The sequence below is a fragment of the Rhineura floridana genome, chromosome 9, assembly GCF_030035675.1.
Source record: "Rhineura floridana isolate rRhiFlo1 chromosome 9, rRhiFlo1.hap2, whole genome shotgun sequence".
Taxonomy (NCBI): Eukaryota; Metazoa; Chordata; class Lepidosauria; order Squamata; family Rhineuridae; genus Rhineura; species Rhineura floridana.
Window position 1 is genome coordinate 32,420,002 of NC_084488.1, and position 13,469 is coordinate 32,433,470.

At 40.8% G+C, this 13,469-nt stretch overlaps 1 protein-coding gene across 7 annotated transcripts in view; it reads left to right on the plus strand.

Moving 5' to 3' along the window:
• CRACD (capping protein inhibiting regulator of actin dynamics) overlaps nt 1-13,469 on the plus strand; it is a 181,990-nt gene that overhangs the window by 99,016 nt on the left and 69,505 nt on the right. For 2 of the 7 annotated variants that reach the window (XM_061585238.1, XM_061585239.1), the window contains exon 2: nt 1,327-1,492. The exons of the other annotated variants lie outside the window; for them this stretch is intronic. The gene's annotated coding sequence lies outside the window, so the exon portion shown is untranslated. The remainder of the gene's footprint in view (nt 1-1,326; nt 1,493-13,469) is intronic. 7 annotated transcript variants of the gene reach the window in all.

Genomic DNA, 13,469 nt, shown 5'->3' on the forward strand with positions numbered 1-13,469 from the left:
AGTAGCCTAGCCCTAACATATGCCACCATAAGTGAGTTAGGCAGTGTTCTTTTTTCACCAGAATGTTATCGCAGAGTGTAAATAGTGCCATGGTCCATGCCTTCATCAGCACAGCAAGATAGCAGTTGCCTTGGGATACGAGACCTAGATGCTCATAAGCAAATCTGAGGCATGGTGTTGACTCAAGAAAGCAAACCCTGAATCAACATTTTTGCCCCATCCCATCTTTAACTAGGCTATTTGTATGATACTGACTGCTAGCACTATTTAAATAATAAGAACAGTCTTGTGACACCCTAAAGATTAACACATGTATTATCGCATAAGCTTTCATGGACTACAGTCTATTTCATCAGGCACAATTCAATCTGTGAATCGGCACAATGGTCCTTTACACTCTACATGTATTAATTGACTTAACCATGTAACAATGTCTATGGTACCAACTATTGTTTTTTGCAGAGCTTGGAAAAGTTACTTTTTTTGAACTACAATTCCCATCAGCCCAATCCAGTGGCCATGCTGGCTGGGACTGATGGGATTTGTAGTTTTAAAAAGTAACTTTTCCAAGCTCTGGTTTTTTGCGCATGACCATTGTTAATAAGGTAATTATCACAGTCTGTACTTTTCTGTATTTTATTTCCTTCTGACCTCACTGTTTACAGACTCAGTCCATCCTGTCGCTCAATGTATATGTGCACCTTCAACTCAGGTTAAAGTCAACTGTAGTCAACGAAAGCTTATGCAGTCATAAATTAGTCTTTAAGGTATCGCAAGAGTTTGTTGCTTTTGCTGAGAGGCCTACATGGCTACTCCTCTAGAAATTTAAATAATAAATTAATTGCAATTCCCTCCCCCCCCCGAGCCCTCCACACTTTGATAGGTACATCTGTTACAGATGCTATTCCTTCAATAACCAAGGAGCTCATTGCATAAAAAACCTAAATAAATTAATTCTAATGTCAGATCCATAGTGCTGCAGCATTATGACCATTGCAAGTAGACCCCTTTCTTTTTCTTGCTCTGTTCTGACACCAAAGTGTGAATCTTTAAAACTAGAGGGCAGATATTTTCATGCATTGCATTTTGCTTTTGCAATATAGGGCCTTCAGTTTTATTTTTGCAATACACAGCCTTTCTCAGCAGCAAGTGGCAGACACACATTTAAATTCCAAGCACGGCAGTTGCTTAGGCTTTGTGACTGCACTTTGGCCTCATTCTTCCTTGGCGAGTGCTCAACTAACTGCCTTGTTGTTCACCAGGGTCCTTAGAGGTGCAATGCTGATAAGCTCGTGTGTGTGTGTGTGTTTGTTTTGTTATCTGCAGACAAGAAAAAGGCAAGCAAATTCCAGCCTTTTAAGAAGTTTTTTGGTAGGAGAAAAAAACGGGAGGCAACCCCAGACTGTGAGGACGCCAAGTTGAAACCAAGCAGTTCCTTCGGAAATGTCTGCAATGGGCTGTCTTCGGATGAAGAGACAAACAATGGTCTGAGGTAATGAAATATGTGCATTTTGCTGTTGCTGTGTCTTTTGTCCTGTGGCTGCCCAGAAGAAAAATGGTAGATGTGGTGAGAATTCTTATTTGAATCAAGCGCATCCGTTTGCATTTTATCAAATGACTGTAAATTGTTGTCGGAACACATCTGCCAAACATGGAAGCCATTACTTCAGTGCAGTTCTTTTGAAGTAAGAGATTCTTTAATTTGCCATCTCCAAAGCACGTGATTTCAAGATTGTAGATTTTGCATCTCTCTCTATTAATAAACTTACGTTGTCACACCGAACACTTAATGTTACAAGGTGTCTGTTTATTAATAATAATATGATGATGATTGCACCGCGGACCCATAGCTATCAAGGTGGTTGACAAAAGATAAACTAGGAGATAGCTTCCTTCCCTTCCCTCCCCACCAGGCTAACGGTAATTGTTCAGAATATGCACAAGGAAAGAAATCACACATAATGATGGATGAATTTCCTCCTGACCCTGGCTCGATTTGAAATGAGCTTAAGTTAAAACAATTTGTTCCCCTCCCCGCAATTGAAAAGGAAATCAGTCTGTTTTCAAACCCATTCTGAAGTTCAGTCCCATTACACATCAGATGTGTAACAGAACAGGCTTGCCATCCTTCTATGCCACAGCCCACTTCCTTTACACCCATGCTCATTTGTTGGTGGGGAAAGAGGCAATGGGCAGAGCACTAGACTCTAGCAACATTTAAGTACAAGGGACCTGGGGAAATGTAGTTTCCAGGGATCCTGACATTACTAGTGAGGTGTCAAAAGCCCTGGGAGATATATTTCTGAGGATCTAATAGAGACCTCATCCCCAGACCTTCCTATTTCTGATGCCACCAGTACCAAATAGGTTTGGATGGTATAAAGAAATGGGTAATGGTGGGGAAAGCTGTTGTGAATTGCGTGTGTAGGTCAGACGTGGTTTGAATCCAAAAGCCGTTTAGAACAGGAATAAGACAGGCCAGGCAAGTTTCATGTAAGAGTCTTTACTAGGCAAAGACATTAGAGACATCTTCCTCCATTGACATTTCTTCCCCCACACTCGAGTTCCTGCCAGTTCCCAGCTTATCACACTCTCAGCCAGCCACTCTGACCATGATTGTCTGGAACTCTGTTCTCACAACTTAACCCTTCTGCTTCAGGTTTCTCTCTCTCTGCTAAAAACCTTGTCTGTGAGTCTCACAACCTGCGTCACTGACCAACAAAAGCCACTAACAGAGCAAGTATAAACTTTGGAGGAGCTTGGGCTGATTCAGATATTTAGTGCAGCTTTTATTTCCAATGCCTAAATTACAACTTTCACTTCGGTTACTAATCAGAGGATTTAGGCATATAAATTCACGTCTGATTTTGTGAATTGCTAAAGGCAAAGGCGAGAATTAAAGGACACTTGATGCTTGACTTGGACTGACTGGCTATCAAATCTGTTTTTTGTTTGTTCTGTTGGCTCTTGGCTTGATACATTCAGCACATTGTGTGGGAGCTATGCACAGGTTAGTAGCAATTAAAACTGAATTCAAAACAACTAATAATCAAACAAATATTTAATAATTACTGTACTCCTACATATATGTATTATATTAAACTTAATATTAAAGATGCTGTGTGTCTAGCATTGCATGTTTCCCTTTTCTTGGCTTTCCCCTTGTTATACAGTTTTAATTGATATATTATTTGACATTCAAGTACTTTTAAAAACTTATTGTATTCTGCATTTGTTCCAAGGAGTAGAGTGCAACTTGCCTGGCTGAAGTCATCTCTTTTTATGCTCCCAGTCACCCTGTGAGATAGATTAGGCTGAGAGAGTGACTTGCCAATGGCCACCAAGTGCGTCTCATGGCTGAGTGGGGATTTGAATTCAGTTCTACCCAAGTCTAACACTCTAACCCAGTGCTGTGGAATATCATCATCATCATCATCTATTTATATGCTGTCTTTCCATAGCAAAGCCATGGTCAAGGTGGATTACAACATCAAAAAATTACACAACGCATTCTAACAGTTACAAAAATAAAATAAAAACAAAATATAAATAATCAAATAAGAGTAATAAACAATGAACTAATGAAAAGGTCTCAATATAGTAAAAATATTTAAAATTTTAAACTTTAAAATAAGATGTGGCCCTCCCAACAACATCTGCTCCAGCCAGCATGGCCATTGGTTAGGGATGATGCTCCCATAAGAGGCAGTGATGGCCACGAACTTGGATAACTTTAAAGAAGGATTAGACAAATTCATGAAGGAAAAGGCTATCAATGGCTACTAACCTTGAAGGCTATGTTGTACCTCCACAATCACAGGCAGCATGCTTCTGAACACCAGTTGCTGAAGACTGCATGTGGGGAGAGTGCTGTTGTGCTGGGTCCTGCTTGCTTGCGGGTTTCCCATAGGCATCTGGTTAGCCACTGTGAGAACAGGATGCTGGGCTAGATGAGTCACTGGCCTGATCCAGCAGGCTTATGTTCTTAAACTGTCCAACAAAATCTGGAGGGCAACCCTTGTACCCACTTAAACTATACAGGATTTGGACCTCTGCCATAATCCAGGGATGTGCTGACTCCAATCTTGCATCTGAAAATGCAAAAGTTTAACCATTGCAGAAGCCTTGTTTTCTGTAAGCAAGAGTCTTCCTTATTTTCTCAATGCTAATGTTTCTGGAAGGTGCTGGTGCAGAGTGTATCATATTAAAAAGCTGCAGTCTCTTTAAATTATAACATAAGATTTTGCATAGGTATGATATTTCCAACTGTGATGCATAAACGATTTCTCATGCCACAATCTGTTTGTAAAGGCAGAAGCTGCAACAAATAGTCTCCAGCTACTCTCTGATCACTGGTGCTGAGAAGTGATTCACAGGTTGGTCCAAGGCAGTCAACCAAGAAACCATCAGTTATCCTGGCAAATGTGTTACCCAAATCCTGCAGTCCTAGAAATCAGAAAAGATTACAGGTGCTGCTTAATATGTTTAAGAGTATACTGGGTATGTTTTTATGGCCTCTCAGCATTTTTTTACCTGCGTGCTACATATTGTGAGATTAATATACATGATAGATATGAGATACATTTCCAGCCTTCATTTCCTGTTTAGTTTTTGAGAGTGCTTACCTTTTCCCTTTGGTGTCTTGCATTGTATTGCTCTTGCAGTGGTGAAGCCTCTTGCAAATAGTGCATGTGTCTGCTCAGGAGAAGGGAACCTGAGATAGGGAGAGCAAAAGAGAGATGAAGACTTAATATTGTAAATAGGACATTCAGATATTGTAAAGGGGTCATTGGCAACAGTGTTTTTTCTGATAAGGGTAAATCTGGATTAAATGGGGAGGGGGGAAATAAGGGCCAACATTCTTATGCCAGTGAGGGCACAGTGAAAAAATTGTGCACATGAGGAACACCCATCCCCTGGTAAACACCCATCTGAAAGCACCTTTGATTATAGCTCAATCCTATACTTTTTACTTAGAGGTATATCCCACTGACATCAATCCCCTTGTATAATTGTGTAAAGGATCGCATTCTTCTTCCTCCCACTCTTTCAGGGAGAGAAAACACGTGTCATCCCCAGTTGTGGCTGTCTTTGTAAAGAAGCTGTTGTTTGTTTTGGCAGCACGAGAGGCTTATTTTCCTTTGTACTTGTGAAGAAGGTACAAGGGGAGAATGGGACGCATACTAGCTTCTGGGCCTTGGAACACATCTTGTCCTAAGCTCCTTTGTGCTGCCGGCAGAGCACACCATTGCTCTGGGGTTGGGGGGGAAGAAGTGAGAAATTGTCAGGAAAAAATACCAGAATAGCAATGCCATTAGATGATAGTAAAAAAGAGAGATCTGGGCAGAGTTGGGGGTATGGTGGGGAAGAGTAGAAGACAGTCAGAATTCTGTGCTGACTCAGGATGGGAGTTGGTCCCAACTCTGAGGACAGTGTAATATTGTTATGCCTACAAATGAGGCTTACAGACATTTCCACCGAAGTCAATGGGGAGCCTGTCCACGACCAGCACTTAGTGTGGAAGCTGGTGTTGGAGCTGAGGCAGTTGCTGAGCCTGGGAATCCTGAAGTTGGAGGAGAAGCAAGTGAGCTGAACATTAAGAAATGCAACAGGGAGCAGTTAACTTAGCAAGGGTCCAGAGGAAAGTGAGAGACTGATGTCCTCATTGCCAGCTCCTACTCCTTTCTGGTCATTCCTGTTTGTCACTGTTTGCAGTTGGATCTTCTCCCACCTTCTGAGAAGACCCTTTCTCTTGAGGAGACCCCTGGCAATAGCGCCTTCTGGCAAACAAATGGGCACTCCTGAGACTCTGGGTTTCCCATTGGGTCTGCTGCTGCCTTCGTTCTTGAGACCCAGTTGGGGGGGGGAGGGGAAGAATTGGGCAGGGCTTGGGATGTGTTCAGGATGGGGGCAGGCAAGACATCCATCTGGCTGCCTTGAGACTGTTGCAAGTTCCTTTGGGTCCTTAATTGTGCTGGGGGTCTCTGTGGGGTTCCAAGCCTCTTCCTCAGAAGAGATGTCTCTGGGATCTGCATCAGGCAGGATCGTGACAGAGCTCCTCACAACTGTGCCAACCTTCTCCATAGTTTCAGCCTTCATAGCCATAATGGAGGATGGGATTCTGAATAACTTTGCAAGCATCACAGTAGGGATGGGTGAGAATATCGATTCAGTTTGCATTTCAAGCAGAATTTATCAAATTCACAATTTCCGAAACAAGATGAGAACCGAAACACAGCCATGCTTTGAAATGCGCGTTTATTAGAATTTTGGGATGCAGTTCGCCAACTAAATAACATTTACAAAAATATATATATTAGGATAAAGTGTGCATAAAAATGAATACATGAGTGAAAATAACATGCAAGAAGGCATGAAATGATGAGAAATGGCTTGCAAAAATGTGTACCTTTGTCAAAACTGCCTTATTTGGAGAAATTCACACTAAAATGGTGGACAACTTTCCTGAGGAAAGTTTTTAAAAACATTTTTAAAAAATTAAAAAAAACAAATTGCAGATCACTATAGAAATGTAGAGAACTGAATTTAACAATGGAAAAATGAGAAACTGAGAGAACCAAAACTGACAGATCTTTCCATCCCTACATCACAGCATGCTACGAGGAGAGGAGTATATTTCAAGGGAAACCAGATCTCGTGTATCAAGATGAATGGCATAGGTCTCCATCATTCTGCTCCCATGTCTGAAGAACTAGGAGCACACTTGATAATGAGAACCAGGATAAGAACATTTATGGTGCACTTTGTATATTAAGAAACAGCAAACACATGATAGCCAGGGAGAATAAAAATAAATGAAGGGCTGGCATCTTCTTAGAACCCTTATGGGTACACCTCAGGACCCCAGACACCAACATCCACGAGGAACCTCAACTCTACTCTTGCAACTGAGGCTGCAAGAACAAGGCAACCCACAAAGGTAAGCAAGGCATGAGACTTAATTAGGGAAGGAGAGAATGCATGCCCCAAAGCAGGACCCCTGCGACTCTTCAGTTCATCCCTGAACCCCTCCAAGAAAAGAGATGGGATTGCAGAGCACTGGACTGCTCATTAACACAGAAAGTGGCCTACCCACCCTCCTGCAGTCAGGAACAACTATGTACTGGCTTAACCACCATCCCTGGTGGAGGTTTTGTCCACACAGGGTAAGTACAGTAGGGCCCCACTTTTTGGCAGCCTGCTTTTCGGCGTTCTGCTAATACGGTGGCTTTCAATTAGAGTAAGGCCCCACTCATATGGCGCTTGTTCCACTTTTACAGCCTTTTTCAGGCACTGGGCACCATTTTATTGACGGAGTTCTGCTTTTCGGTGGGTTTCACCTTTAGGCAGGGGTCTGGAACGTAACCCGCTGTATGAGTGGGACCCTACTGTATGCAGTTTGTAGGAAGTAAGCCAATGTTGGCCATAAACCCACATGCAGGTGGTCCTAACCATGCACTTGTTAAGGCAATGAAGGGACACAGCCACCTTTGCTGGTAATAATCAGGCAGTCTCCTATTGTCACTACAGGCCAAACACTTATGACTCATTTTCCTTGCAGGATATGAACCTGAGCACATGGAGTAAAACAAAACAGCAACTGGAGACAGATACCAATATAATTCTCTTTAATGAACTGGATAATTATTATTTTTATGATTATATTATTGCCCTTCCCCAAGAGGTGACCCCAAACCCCCCAACATAGGAAGCAGGGGGGCAGCCACCAGGAGAATGCGAAGTGTGTTGTATTTAGGCACAGTGAATTAACTGTGAATTAACTATTGCCCAGCTTCCAGATTTCCCAGTCACTTTAATACCTTCAGATAGTCAATATGGTATCCACCAGATTTTGTTGGAGTACAACTCTCATCAGCCCCAGCCATGCTCTCCAATGGTCAGGGATGACAGAAGTTGTAATCAGAGGTGTGGTTGTCTGGGGTCCTGGAGAGTCTTAGACTCCTTAAGTTTTGGGGAGCAGGGTCCCTATATCTCCAGCATCCTATGATCCAGTCAGCATGAAAGGGGAGTGTGTTAGTCACTGAGAGGAGTCTTCTAATATGCTTCTTTGTCCTTTTCCTGCTGATTGCAGCCAATCAGAATGAAAGGAGGTCAATTATCCACTAAGCAGTCTTTTCTCAGTAGCTAACATTCTCCCCTTTCATGCTGATTGGTTCCTAGGGATATCTGTTATGGGAGAAGGTTAACAAGGATCTCGTTCTCAACCCAGCAGGGGGGAAAAAGAATGGGAGGGGGCATGGCTGTGACTATCATGAAGAGACCCTGCTCTTCTGAATTTGCCACTACACTACTGATTGTAATCCACAACATCTAGAGGCCACTGTGTTGGCTATCCCTGGCCTAACAGAGGGCCGATGTTGGGAGTCCTGTCAGGGAACTATATATAAACTTGTAGATATATCAGTTAAGCTGCATGGAGCTTGAACCTAATCATTACCACAAAGAACTAGGCCAAGACATGGGAATGGAAAAAATCCACAAAATCTCTTTCACTCATACATCCTAAATGAGCCCTGTTGCAGCTGGTACCTGTTTACTCATCACCATCCCAATGCTTCCTCTTGTCTGTCCACAGGTAACCAAGCAGGAGTTCACTTTGCACCAAGGCAAGGATGTTTCCTACCCAAGTGTCATGCAGATTGCAAGTGAGGCTTACAAGCCTATAGCAGCAGCGAGTGAAAAACCAGCAGTTCCTCTGCTGGGCTGCACTTGCTACCATTTCCTTTTAGCAGGACTACTGTGCCTTTCACGAGTATGTCAGGGATGGTAACAGATACAGCATTCCCTCCAATGAAGATACAGTGTTGAGGACAACTGCATCCATTGCCCCTCTTGCAGCTTTGAAAGGCAAGAGATCCTGAGCAAACACAAAGATTGGCAAGTCCATTCTTTTGTTTCACTTTCCGAACTTACTTCACAATTAATGCTGTTCAATAAAAGCTGTGACTATTTCATTTGTCTCTCTTGTGTCTCGTAGTGGTTAATAGGCAGGATACACCCCTTCCTAAGGCATGAAAACAGTTATCATAGGTTATTCTGCTAGTTTACGTATTGAGCAACAAGTCATCCCTTCATGAAAGATCAAATGACATCAAGTGATGAATATGCATAAGTAATTTGGACTAATTTGTGTAGATAATCCTTAAGAAGTGTGTATCTGTGTGTAAGTTATCATTGCTTCTCATGAGGAAAAAAAGACTATAATCTATTGTTTCCATCTGGGAATTCAGAAGTAGTTATTTTGTGTGGACAATTTACTATGAGTCACTGAGGGGTATATTTTTTAAACATATAATTGAAAATATCTAAGAACAATGAACACACTGGCAACAGTAATAACAGAAATATTTCACATAAAATAACAAAAGCTTCAGATTTCATAATACATCATGCACTTCTCCACACACAGACCCACCTTCCTAACTCATCTGATGAACACACCAGAATGAGGTATGAGAAGCTGGTGGTCTCGCATCTCTATGAGAGTTAATGAACTGAATAATGGATACCACGCTTCTGTTCCCTGCCCCCATTGCCCTTTTTCTGCAGGATATTTTGAAGCATGGTGGAATCTTGTAGGATTTGTATGGAATCACCATTACCAACAGAGGGGCTTGTAAATCCTGTTCTTATGCACATTTCACCACAGTAATTCCCATGTTAAGTTTCCAATAAAATGCTAGTGTGAATTTGGCCTTGGATGCAGTGATCATAATGATCTGAAGTCACTCATGTGTATCATGGCAACCGTTGTCATAGTATTATCATGCAATTTTAGTAAATGGGTTGTTAAGCACATAGTTGGACCCTGCTCCAGGCATATATTTGCTTTATTAATTTTCAGGATTAAAAAGAACCCTAGGCAATCTTATTTTGGAATTATTCTCTCTAGGGGGGTAAAATAGTAAGGCATAAGGGTGTAAGAGATTCAAAACCAGCACATTGAAGCATGTTACCTACATTCTTTTGCATTTTCTTGTTTCTATTTGTGAATGCCTCAATAAGGGAGTAGGAGGCAGATTTCTACACTCCTAAAAATAAGTGACAACTTGAGCTTTCTGAAAGATGATAATGGTCTTAGAATTGTGCAGGAGTCCAGCAAGGGCACAAAATAGATAAATTCCTGTATTTTGAAATCTCTTATCAATGTGAGTAAACATGCATTGCTCACATATAGAAAAGGAACAGTTACTCATCAAGATATATAGCAAAGGTGGCCATAAAGTATCATAAAAGGAAAAGATATGGATTAATATTGAAAAAACTGACTTGCTCATTGAAGTTCTAGTCTAGAGAATTAAGTTTGTGGAAAGGCAAATGGGTTTTTTTTCTTTATTGTCTTCCTACTTCTCCCAACTGACATGCACAATTGATGTTTAGTTTTTATTGTTAGTCTCTTAATGTTTTGATGTTTACATGTTCTGCTTTGTACGTCGCTTAGAGTGGCTGACAATTCAGCCAGATAAGCGATTAATAAGTCGAATGAATGAATGAATGGGGCTTACAACTACTACTGTGGACCAAAGACCTAATACACAGTCCCATTCCGGGTTGTGGAATGGTCTCTCTACAGAGGGTTGGTTGTCTACTGTACAAGGCCAGGTCTACTAAGACCTTTTTATTTCACCAAACGTTAAGTGTGGGGCTAAAGTCTATCTCCATGATTTATGCTGATTTTTAATTTTTTAAAATTTGAACAGTTTTGATTGTGTTTCTATATTTTTTTACTTTTTGTAAACCACTTTGAGATTATTTTCTAAAGACAAGTGAAGTATACATTTCTAAATAAATATAACAATAGCCTGTGTAGTATGTACACAGTAGCATTGGTTGTTTAGAAATATATATATATATATATATATACTCCCAAGGTGTAACCACATGTAGTTTCAAAGCTCAGTAGGCACCCTCTCCACCAAATTTACTCCTATGTGGCTCAAAAGATGACCTCTAACTAAACCAATAAAGTAAATTTTGCTTTATTATAACTGTACGTTTGGCCTGTCGCCTCTAAAAGTGCTCTTTGCTTTGATGCAACACTTACGGAAATTAGTGCCCTAGGATTACTGGAAGTGGGTCAGATGTTAAATCAATTGTTTTCTTTACAAATAGATGAGGAAGGGCCACTATCAAGTCTATGACTGGCAATTGTGATCCAGACAAGTCACTTCTGAAAATGGCACACGCAACCAGATTTTTTTTTTACATCTTCACTGCTCCAACAAGTCAGCCAAAAAGGCAAGCCACTTTTAGACTGAATAGTGGCTTGACTGTTTAGCTGTTTGAAGAACTGTGATGAAAAGTACAAAGAAAGTTCTAGCATCTCAGGCAATTTTCCTCCATAGCATTTTGGACTGTAATTTATGAAAGCTTGTTCTACAAGAAATTTCTTAGCCTTTAAAGTGCCACAAGATTATTATTTTTTTGCTGCAGCAGACTTGGATTATGTTAATTACATCCAAATTATTGTCATGTCTGTTTCAAAGTGAGTTTTTCCAGAGGTAACTGGGAGTTCTAAAATGAAGTATTGTTGCAAGTTCATTTACAGTGCAACTCTATGCATGTTTACTCAGAAGTAAACGTCTAGGTAGGGATGGAAAAACCTGTCAGTTTTGGTTCTCTTAGTTTCTTATTTTTTCCAGTCTTAAATTCAGTTCTCCACATTTCTTCAGCAATTAGCGGATTTTTTTAAAAAAGCATCTTGATGAAAATTCTCCAGCATTTCAGTGCAAACTTCTCCTACTAAACATATTAGGTGGCTTTGACTAATGTACACATTTTTGCAAGCAATTTCTCATCATATAATGCCTTTTTATGTTTTCACTCAGACATTCATTTTTATGCACATTTCCCGCTAACATATGCATTTTTGTAAACATTGGTTGGCGAACTGCATTGCAAAATTCAAATAGGTGCAAATTTCAAAGAATGGCTATGTTTCAGTACTCATTGTTTTGGAAAGTGTGAATTTGATAGATTCAGCTTGAAATGTGAACGAAATTAAATTTCTCACCCATCCTACTCCTAGGTAAGGGAACCTTCAGACTTGCTATTTTGTGGGAGGGATTCAAGCGCATCCTAGAAATTTAGGTTTGCAAAATTAAAGTGGATCAAAGCACTCTGTTATCCTAGCAAAACAAATTCACTTGCAAAAAGTCCATTGGTTGTTTTCTAACAAAGAAAGTGATGGTGAAATGCACTGAAAAGTGTAGGATGAATGAATGATTAAAGGGAAGATGGGTAAACACTTTGCAATCAAACCAGGATGAATGATCATTGTCATACAACTGCCCTGTTATATGAGCAATAAAGACTGGACGCAATCTAGCCACTGTGTAAGCTTTGTGCAAGCAAATCTGGATGCATGTTGAATAAACAGATCATCTGGAGGATGTCTGATTGCAATCTAAAGATCTTGTGTTCACTGCAATATATATTAGCTGAGCAACATGTAGTAAGTAGTTAAATCCTATTTCAAAAGGGCACCTGTTCTGTGCTACTATGTCGCATCTTCTCATTGGTTACCTTTTTTGTAAGCACTCAACCACTAATAAAGGGCTAACATTCGGCTGAGCGTAAATCCTGGCAAGACGGAAGTACTGTGGATGAATGGATCCTGTGTCCGATAAACTGGTCAATGGCCTGCCCTGAATGGGGTTGCACACCCGCTGAATGAGCAGGCATGTAGTCTGGGTGCTTTGGGATCCAGCTTTCTCACTTGTGGCCCAGGAAGCCTCAGTGGATAGAAGTCCCTTTACCTTCTGTGACGGTTTGACAGCTACAACTACTCCTGGACTAGGAGAGCTTGACCACAATAGTTCAGGCAATGGTGACTTCAAGGTTGGATTACTTCAATGCACTCTATGTGGGGCTTCCCTTGTGCTTGATCCAGAAGCTTCAGTTAGTTCAGAACATTGCAGCATGGATGCTGACTGGAGTGAGGCCCTGTTACCATATTACATCTCTGCTCAGAGATCTGCACTGGTTGCTGATTTGCCACCGGTCCAAGTTCAAGGTCTTGCTATTATTATATGAAACCTTTAACACCTTGGGACCAGTTTACTTGCGGGACTGTCTTACTCCATATGTGCCCATATGACTACTTTGATCTGTGGAACTGACCCTGTTACAGGTGCCACATAACACTCATTCTGCAGGTGTAAGAAATCGATCTTTTAGTGTGGCAGCATTTACACTTTGGAATGCCCTCCCTATTGACATTAGACAGGCACCTTAGCTGTACTCCTTCTGGAGCCTGCTTAAAATATTTTTGTTTAGGCAAGCCTATTCAGACATATAGAAGTTGTATATGTTTTTAGCTTATTGTTGATGTTAATTAGTTTTTGAATTGAAATAATAATAATAAATAACAATGTTTTTAATACCTGATTTTAACTGTCTTTTATTGATTATTTTAATGTGGGGGCGGTTTTTGTAAACCACTTTGG